General features: G+C 42.2%; 1 long non-coding RNA gene across 1 annotated transcript; it reads left to right on the top strand.

Moving 5' to 3' along the window:
- Positions 1–3583: 3583 nt before the first annotated feature.
- On the top strand, positions 3584–6762 carry LOC136501935 (uncharacterized). The gene is made up of 3 exons (XR_010770388.1): positions 3584–4162; positions 4320–4471; positions 6221–6762. It is a non-coding gene; the product is annotated as an uncharacterized lncRNA (long non-coding RNA).
- Positions 6763–8567: the final 1805 nt, after the last annotated feature.

Consider the following 8567-nt stretch of genomic DNA (forward strand, 5'->3'; position numbering starts at 1 on the left):
TCTGCAGGAGCAGACCTAGTGGTTGGCAACTCAACGTCCCCCATTTGCCAGTAAAATTCTTCAGGGAAAGTAATTGGCTCAGCTATTTGCATAGAGGCCGTGGTTGCTAAACCGTCCGGGTTGGCGGTCCAAATCCAGACACACATGCACGCCCGTTCTTGATCATTTTCTTATTCGGTGACAACTGCCTCTATGAACGATGGTGCATTAAACAACTTGGCTATAGTCTCTAACTGCTGAGCATGCTCTGGGATTCCCTCTAAACAGACCCTTGCTCTAAACATAAGCTTGTCTGCTGAAGCATTAACTTGCCTGGTCCAAGGTAGAAGACGGAGGGCAGTTTGGCTGGCGTAGAGACCGCCGAGCCGCAGAGTAGCAGTCCGGCGCTCAGGCGTGGAGAAGTGGAGCAAGAACATGGCCGTAGAGAAGCGCTTGACTTCCATGTCTTGGTCCTGGATGCCGAGCTGCCGAAGCACGTCCCTCCGCACTTCATCAACGGACAGCTGGACTCGGCAGTTCACCGGAACGGCGATGAGTGCGGTTAAGGAGAGCAATCGCTCATCCTCCCGCACCACCGCGGAGCGGGGCACACAAACGGTGACGTGCTCCGGCCTCCTGTACGCGGCGCCCGGAACGTACTCCGGGCCGCCGCGCTCCATGGGCGGCAGAAACGCCGTCTTCTTCAAGTTCTTCGTGTAGCGCGACGAAAAGGGGAAGAGCGCCCTTCGCCGTTCACCTTGCTAGCTGCTGGATGGTGGAGGAGGGTTGGAAGGTTGTGGAACGGGAGGGACTGCCGCGACGGTGGATGGGAGGGATGGTGGAGCATTTGCCAAGGAAGGGGCGCCGTGCGGCAAAGTAAAGGGAGGGTGATCCTGCACAGAGCTGGAGGCAAGAATGACAGGAGGGGCGAGGCGTTCCAGGCGCGCCGTGGCACGACAGAAACGTGCTTTGTGGCCGGAACGGGAGCAGATGAGGCAGCGAGGGGGGTCCCGGCACTCACCAATGCGGTGGTGCGGCGTTTGCTTTGAGCAGTGAAAGCCAGCGAGCTGCGCCGAGGGGAGGGGCTCGAGGCAGGGACGCGACATGGCCACTCCTGAAGGGACAAGTCCTGCTGCTGCCCATATGGTGCTTCAAGCGGGGCCTCCTGCGCTCCTCATGGAGCCAGGCAGGCGTGATCCCCGCGACGTGATGGGTCGTGCGGGAAGCGGGGCTTGAAAGTCCTTTGCCTGACAAGCGCGTCGCGATAAGATATCTGGGCCTTGTTCAGACCACCTCTAAATTCAAGTTTTTTCACTCTCTTCGTCATATTAATTTTTAGATGTATGTATGGAGCATTAAATATAGGTAAAAAAAATAACTAATTACATAGTTTGGTTGTAAATCACGAGACGAATCTTTTAAGCCTAGTTAGTTCATGATCGGACAAATTTTGTTAAATACAAACGAAAATTTATATCACATCGAATATTTAGATACTAATAAAAAATATTAAATATAGATTAATTATAAAATTAATTATATAGATTGATGTTAATTTTCGAGATGAATTTTTTAAGTCTAAGTAATATATTATTAGCATATGTTTACTGTAGCACTACGCTGTCAAATCATGAACTAATTAAGCTTAAAAGATTCGTCTCGCAAATTAGTCACAAGTTATGCAATTAGTTTCGTAATTAGTCTATATTTAATACTTCATGTATGTGTAAACATTATAGGAATTTTAGGTATGAACCGAAAAGCCTTCTTTTGCCGTGTTGCCCTTGGTGTCTCTGTCGCTGGAATCTTTGTGTGCATCTTCAATGTCTTCATGTCCTTGCGTCTTGCTCGAGTCCAGAGAAATGTTGCTTGCACGTCTCGGACAGGGGCTGTCGTCGTCGGTGTCAGAAAAACAGAGGGAGTCGAGCTCCTCCAGTTCCTCCTCAGTCTCCGGTGTGGTCAAGGTACGAGCTTTTGGCTGAGGATGGTGGGTGGGAGAGGAGAACACCGGTGGGGGGTGGGGGTGGGGAGAGATGCTGAACTGGTGGTGCTGTCAGCAAACGGGGGAAGGACGGCTTTGGGTGGATGGGGAAGGCTGGGGCTTGAGCCCTATTTAGTTCCACTTTGTTTTGTCAAATTTTTCAAGATTTTTCGTCACATCGAATCTTTGACGTATGCATAAAGTATTAAATATAAATAAAAAATAAAACTAACTACACAGTTTAGACGAAATCCACGAGACGAATCTTTTAAGCCTAATTAGACTATGATTGGACACTAATTGTCAAATAACAACGAAAATGCTACAGTGCTCATTTTGCAAAAAAAATTGCATCTAAACTGGGCCTTGGTGTCCGCCGGCGAAATGCCGGACGACGCGGGGGAGGGTGGGGGAGGAGCGAGAGGCGACATCCTCGATCACGCTTACCAAACATGGCTTTCTAGAGTTGCTCCCATAGAGCCCACTTAATAAATAGATATATCTACCAAGTACAGTGTTGTAGGTCTGTCGACACCACTTTTTAACTAATAATAGAAATTTATCGATGTCGTTCAGTCATTGAACCACACTATAAAAAATAATATCTAAATTGCTCATTTTCTAAATACGCTAGACGTGTCTAAATGATGTACCCACAATGGTCTACCAAGTGCATTGTCATAGATTTATGGGCATCCCCTTTAATTAAGAAGATGATCTATATAAAGCCCACTTGATAAATAGACATAGCTACCGAGTGCAATGTTGTAGATCTGTCGGCACCCCTTTTTAATTACGAATATGATTTATTGTTGTAGTTCGAATATTGGACCGCGCTATTAAAAATGATATCTAATTGCTCCTCTTCTAAAGAGGCTAGAAGTGTCTAAACGATGTACCCATGATAGTCTACCAAGTGCATAGTCATAGATCTTTGGGCACCCCCTTTAACTAAGAATAATATCTATATAAAGCCCACTTGATAAATAGATATGGCTGCCGAGTACAGTGTTGTAGATCTGTCAGTATCCTTTTTTTAACTAAGAATATGATTTATTGTTGTCGTTCGGTCATTGGACCGCACTACAAAAAATAATATCTAGTCGCTCTGGTTCTAAAGAGGCGTGTCTAAACGATGTACTCACGATGGTCTAAGCCGTCAAAATGTGGGCCTATTGACATCAACCCATTTGCAAACGAGTGTTTGCAGCCGGATGAGTGTGATGAGAAGGCATCCCAAAATATACTTTCTTTTATATCCCAAAGTCCGCCGCAGCATCATGATATGATATCTCCGAGATATAGAGCCAAAGTCCGTATAGAGAAAGATGCTCTAACCCTAGCACCGGGCGTATGCGGTGGTGGGATCAGAAAAGCAGGAAAAGATGGGCGCGGGCAGGAAGACCATGTCTCTCCCGTCTATATAACGCGGCACAACCCCCCGCCCATAGCCACACTGCAACAAAGCAAGCATATCTCTAGCTAGCGCACACACGCACAGATCTGAACCACGCACAGCCGCCTTTCTTCTCCAAGTCCGGCCGGCGGATCGATCGATCTCCAAGCTGGTCGATCGGCATGATCTAGATGAACGAACGAACTGATCTCCTTCATGGCATGCTTGGTTGTTTGGTGGGTGGTGGTGGCGGCGGTTTTGTTTCGTGGCTAACTGACAGAAGAGAGTGAGCACACAGCGGGCAGACTGCATCGATCTGAACCGAGACGAAGCATGTAGGAATGATGATGCAGCTGCTGCTGCGTGCTCACTTCTCTCTCTGTCAGTCCTCTACGGCCGGACTCTCCCTGCCACCACTACCTGCTCTGTCTCTCTCTTTTCTCTTGCTGTGCGTGTTGCAAGTTGCAGGCCAATGAATGAACGGATGAATGGATGGATCAGCTGGCTTTACTGCGATGGGACAGGGAGGGAAGGAGGGAGGCGGTCGCAAGAGTGCAAGATAAGGCCGGCCACCGATCTATTTGGGCGGGGTCTCGTCCTTATCTTGTACGAGTGCCGCCCGCGGCCCGCTCTACGTCTCGCCCCCCGAGGACGGGGCGTCTGCGTCTGAGCGGTGGTGCGCGCAGTTGGACCCGTACTTTGGAGCAAGGTATTGATTAACCTATCTCGATCATCGATCTCGCTGCTGGCGCGGCTTTCCAAAGCACGCCTGTATAGTACTCCGAAACCTCGGTGTCCGGCTGCCGGTACGGTACCGTCTCCTCTCCTTCCATCGATCTGCTACTATACTTGTTGTCGCGTGTCTCTCCGTAGCTTCGAGATCTGTTGATAACTCGAAGAAAAACCCAAGATCTGATGTTGTTTCTTTTTCTCCCTCATCTGAAACGTTGTTTTCGTTTGCAGTAGCGGTGCCATCATCTCATGTGCTGCAGGTAGGTTTTTGGGGCAGCCATGGTGGTGCCAGCTCCTCCAGGAGGTAGATCTGCCTGCGCGGAAGAGGAAAGGAGCATCAGTGCGCCTGCCTTCCAGATCTGGAAGCTGCTGTTCGTGCTTACGTAAGCGTACTTGCAGATCTCAACAGTTTGTATTTTTCGGCCCAGTTTAGTTTCAAATTTTTTGGCAAAATGGGCACTGTAGCATTTTTGTTGTTATTTGGCAAATGGTGTCCAATCATAGTCTAATTAGGCTTAAAAGATTCGTCTCGTGGATTTCGTCTAAACTGTGTAATTAGTTTTATTTTTTATTTATATTTAATGCTTAATGCATGCGTCTAAAGATTCGATGTGACGGGGAATGTGAAAAATTTTGCAAAATATTTTGCAAACTAAACTGGACCTTCGTATATGCGTTTGCTTGCTCCTTTAACAGTTCCTTTGCCGGAACAATTTGCTTGCAGACCTCGTTTGTTGTTTGGTTTTCATGCACGGTTTCCCTTATAATAAACTGGTTCAATTCTCTTCTTCTAATATATATGCATGCTAGAACAATATGTTCTCGGATCTTTTTTTTTTAAAAAAAGAACAGTTCCTTTGCAGGCAAGGGCAAATCTCACGTACTACTGCTAAATTTTATATGTATATATAGTATGATCCAGATAAATGCATCTTTTTAATTGTTGGAGATGGAGTAGATCTTTTCAGGTCTCCTATATACTCTTGTGCTTTTATTTTCTTGAACGAGTTGTAGATGACACAATATTAAGACCCAGCAACAATCTGGCATACATGAATAACCAATATTCTTATTTTATGGCATTAGCATAACATGATTTTCTTGTGGTTGACAATGGATAGTTATAGTTATCCAGAAATTCCTAATTAATTATATGCAGACTCAGTCAATAACACACATCTGGACTAGATAGCTTGGCGACTGTATACTCTAGATTTAGACGGTGTTCTAGAGTATTGTGATGATTAATAAGCATCATATTGTTCTTTCATTTGCATATAGGATGTCCTAAATCTGGATCATCCATGCAGTTTTTTCTGCACAAAAAACATTAGTGATTGATTGTGGCGGCATGAAATATCTTCTCATAACTAGCTTCTTTAAAAAAACCTACTTAAGTTTTGTCAGTTTCAATGCTTTTGAACAAAATATGTAATGGACGCTCATTACAATTTTATGTGGTCCTACCAGTTCCAGGCCTAGAAGTACTGAAGTACATATATTTTTTGCAAAGATTGAGATGTTTTTTCCAAAACAAGATATCGGTGCAATTTTATGTGGACCTTGACACAATTATTACTTTGTTAAATTGAGTAGGGTATGTGCGCTTATTTCATCTATGGATATTTTTTTTTTCTGTATACACATATATTTGGTTGGGCAGAATATTTACGATTATCATGACTTAAAGTTACAGTGCCTGTTTTGCAATATTTTTGTCTTTTCGATGGAGTAAAATTTAACCTTAATGCAGCTGTTGTGCTTTTGAATACGTGATGTCAACTATCTGTTACTTATCAACTAACACCTTGTTTCAGATCAACTGCTCTACAGCCATAACTATTTATTTACCTTACTACTTTGAAATATGAGAAATCACTTTTTTTTTTCAATATACCATCGCTCTCATGAATTATGTGATCCTATATATACTTTCATCTTACCATATATAATTATGCTACTTAAAGCATTGCATGCCCTTGTACATCTATTTCCAGTGCTCCTATATATTTCATTTGTATATATATATATGGTCTAAAGGAGAGGGGCTACATTAATTTTGCTATAAAGTGTTTTAAACACGGATTCTCTTTTCCTAATGTTTGTATTTTTTTAATTAATTGTATTACTAGCTAGGTCCATATGAATTCGAGATAACGCATGCCAACAATTACTACGTACCAGTGGATCACCGTTTGTGTGTCTCCTCCAAAGCTTATCCACATGGCCTGAATTGAACAGGCACACCCTTCCTGAGCATGGTTCCTGGGCACGTGTTGCCAATGTTTGGACATCTGGACATAAAACTCTGATCGCATGCATGAAGTCATGAATCAGGAGGCAGAGATCCACGCCAACGCCTTTCTCTGGTCCCTAGATATATGAAACGTGCATGCTCTCCAGAATAGTGATGACTGCTGCTATCAGACAGATATGCAAATAGCCTTGTTGCATCTGTGATTGAAAATTTGAACATCAGTAGCTAGCTTGCATTGTATTTTGGTAGGTTCAGTTCTATTCGGAGAAATTTCTAGTCGTTGCCTCTTTAATTTGTTATAATCTTATATGTTTCTGCCGTTACTAACAATAACTGAATCAGAGTTTTAAACTTTTAGCAGATCTGCAGTATATTTTATTGATATTTTTGTTTAATTTTTTATACATGAAATTATTAATAATGTTATTGCAGATATCATGCACAATGTTGTCTCTACTACTTGTTGCAGTCTACAAGGGTGGATCCGGCCAGCAGTACGATGCTGGGCTACTCATGCCTTCATTAAATGTTCTTTCTGAAATATATATATTACTCCTGAAACCAACCAAATTAATTAAATTACATTCTTTTTGGATGTCTCCATTAGATATTTGTCCAAATTTATATCCAGAATTGCATTTTTTTTACTGATGGAGTAGTTGGTATTTCAATATTTGGTAGTTTTTCTCATTTTGGACAAAAACTTAGCAATATCATATAGAGTCTACAAATTTTATCATTTTCCAAAGCTGCAAGTGCTGATAAAAATTGTATCTCTATCACGTGTAACTAGGTTACAGAAAATCATTGCCTATAATTTTTAAAATCCGAAAGTCAATTAACAATGTTGAGTTTACAAGATCAGGCCCGTTTAACCATAAAGCCCCCGTCGGTCCCCTCACAGATATATCCTGGTCATCATACATAATCTCAAGTCGCACTGTCGTTTAGGACCACGATCGAAGTATGTAAGAATCTTCTTTTTGTTGATTTATATTGGTATTTAAACTAGATCCTGAAAGTTCGTTTCAAAATAAACATAGGCATGCAGTGCTTGTATATGGTGCTATATATCTGCTATATATTCGCAGAAGGCAGGACTCGATCTGTCACAGTTATCTAACGATCACTGCCTCAAGTTCTGCTTCCAATACATGTCTCTTTGTATTGACTGCGCTTTAGACTGGGTGAGTGAACGTACTATATGGAAAATGAACTCGAAAAAGGTCTAGTGGCATCATCTTTTTTCTTGCTAGCTTAGAGCTTTTCCTATGTTCATTATTCTCTTGTTCATGCCATGCATGTAATAAATGTAATCTTGGTATATAGTTCCACGTCCATCCGACAGTGAATCACGTAATGTTAATCTGCATGTGCAAGTAGTCATACATGTTTAGTGAAGTGTTTGTATATATTTCTTTAATAAATATATGTTAACAACATTGCTTCTAGACATACTACTTCCATCTTAAAATATATATATTACTACTTCTAAGTTTATCCTAAGTTTATTCATTTTATTTCCAAATCTATAGAATAAATAATTAACACTCACAGCATCATATAAATTAAGGCACCTACTACCCTATCTTTAAAAAGAATACAACTCTATCCATGAATCTGGACAAATATTTGTCTACATAGCCAGAATTACATTCTCTTTGGAACCGAAGGAGTAGATGTAGCTATATTTTGGGAGTATATATAGCTCAAAGTGGACCGCAAAATGTTTTTATTTTGTACTAGTTGATCGGACCCATGTCAATAACGGGATGAACATGCATGGATACCCGAATATAATGAGCCATGTATCACTATTTTATAAAGCGATCTGCTTCAGTTCCAATTCATACCTATACAGGCTACAGCTAGTTTTCTTCCCCTAGCCAACTTGCACATATTGGAGCAATAATGTATACGTACAGCTACCTCCATCCCCCGCTTCATTTTAATTTTCACTACAAGAAATCAAAAGCACCAGTACTTGATCAAGAGCTGATTTTCGGTAAAAAAAAAAAACGCAGGAAAAGCACCATACAATTTTTGTGCATGCAGAGTAGGCCGACCTGGAGATGTCGTGGAGATGAGATTTCATTTTGTCTCCTGGCGCTCGTCCTTCGTTGCGTGGATATCTTCGTTATGATGAACCTCCAGTGTGTCTAACTTTCTGTTGAATTAGCACATCGATCGATCGTCCTTCGCACGCATGAGAAAGGAACTAC

The sequence above is a fragment of the Miscanthus floridulus genome, chromosome 13 (assembly GCF_019320115.1).
Source record: "Miscanthus floridulus cultivar M001 chromosome 13, ASM1932011v1, whole genome shotgun sequence".
Classification (NCBI taxonomy): Eukaryota; Viridiplantae; Streptophyta; class Magnoliopsida; order Poales; family Poaceae; genus Miscanthus; species Miscanthus floridulus.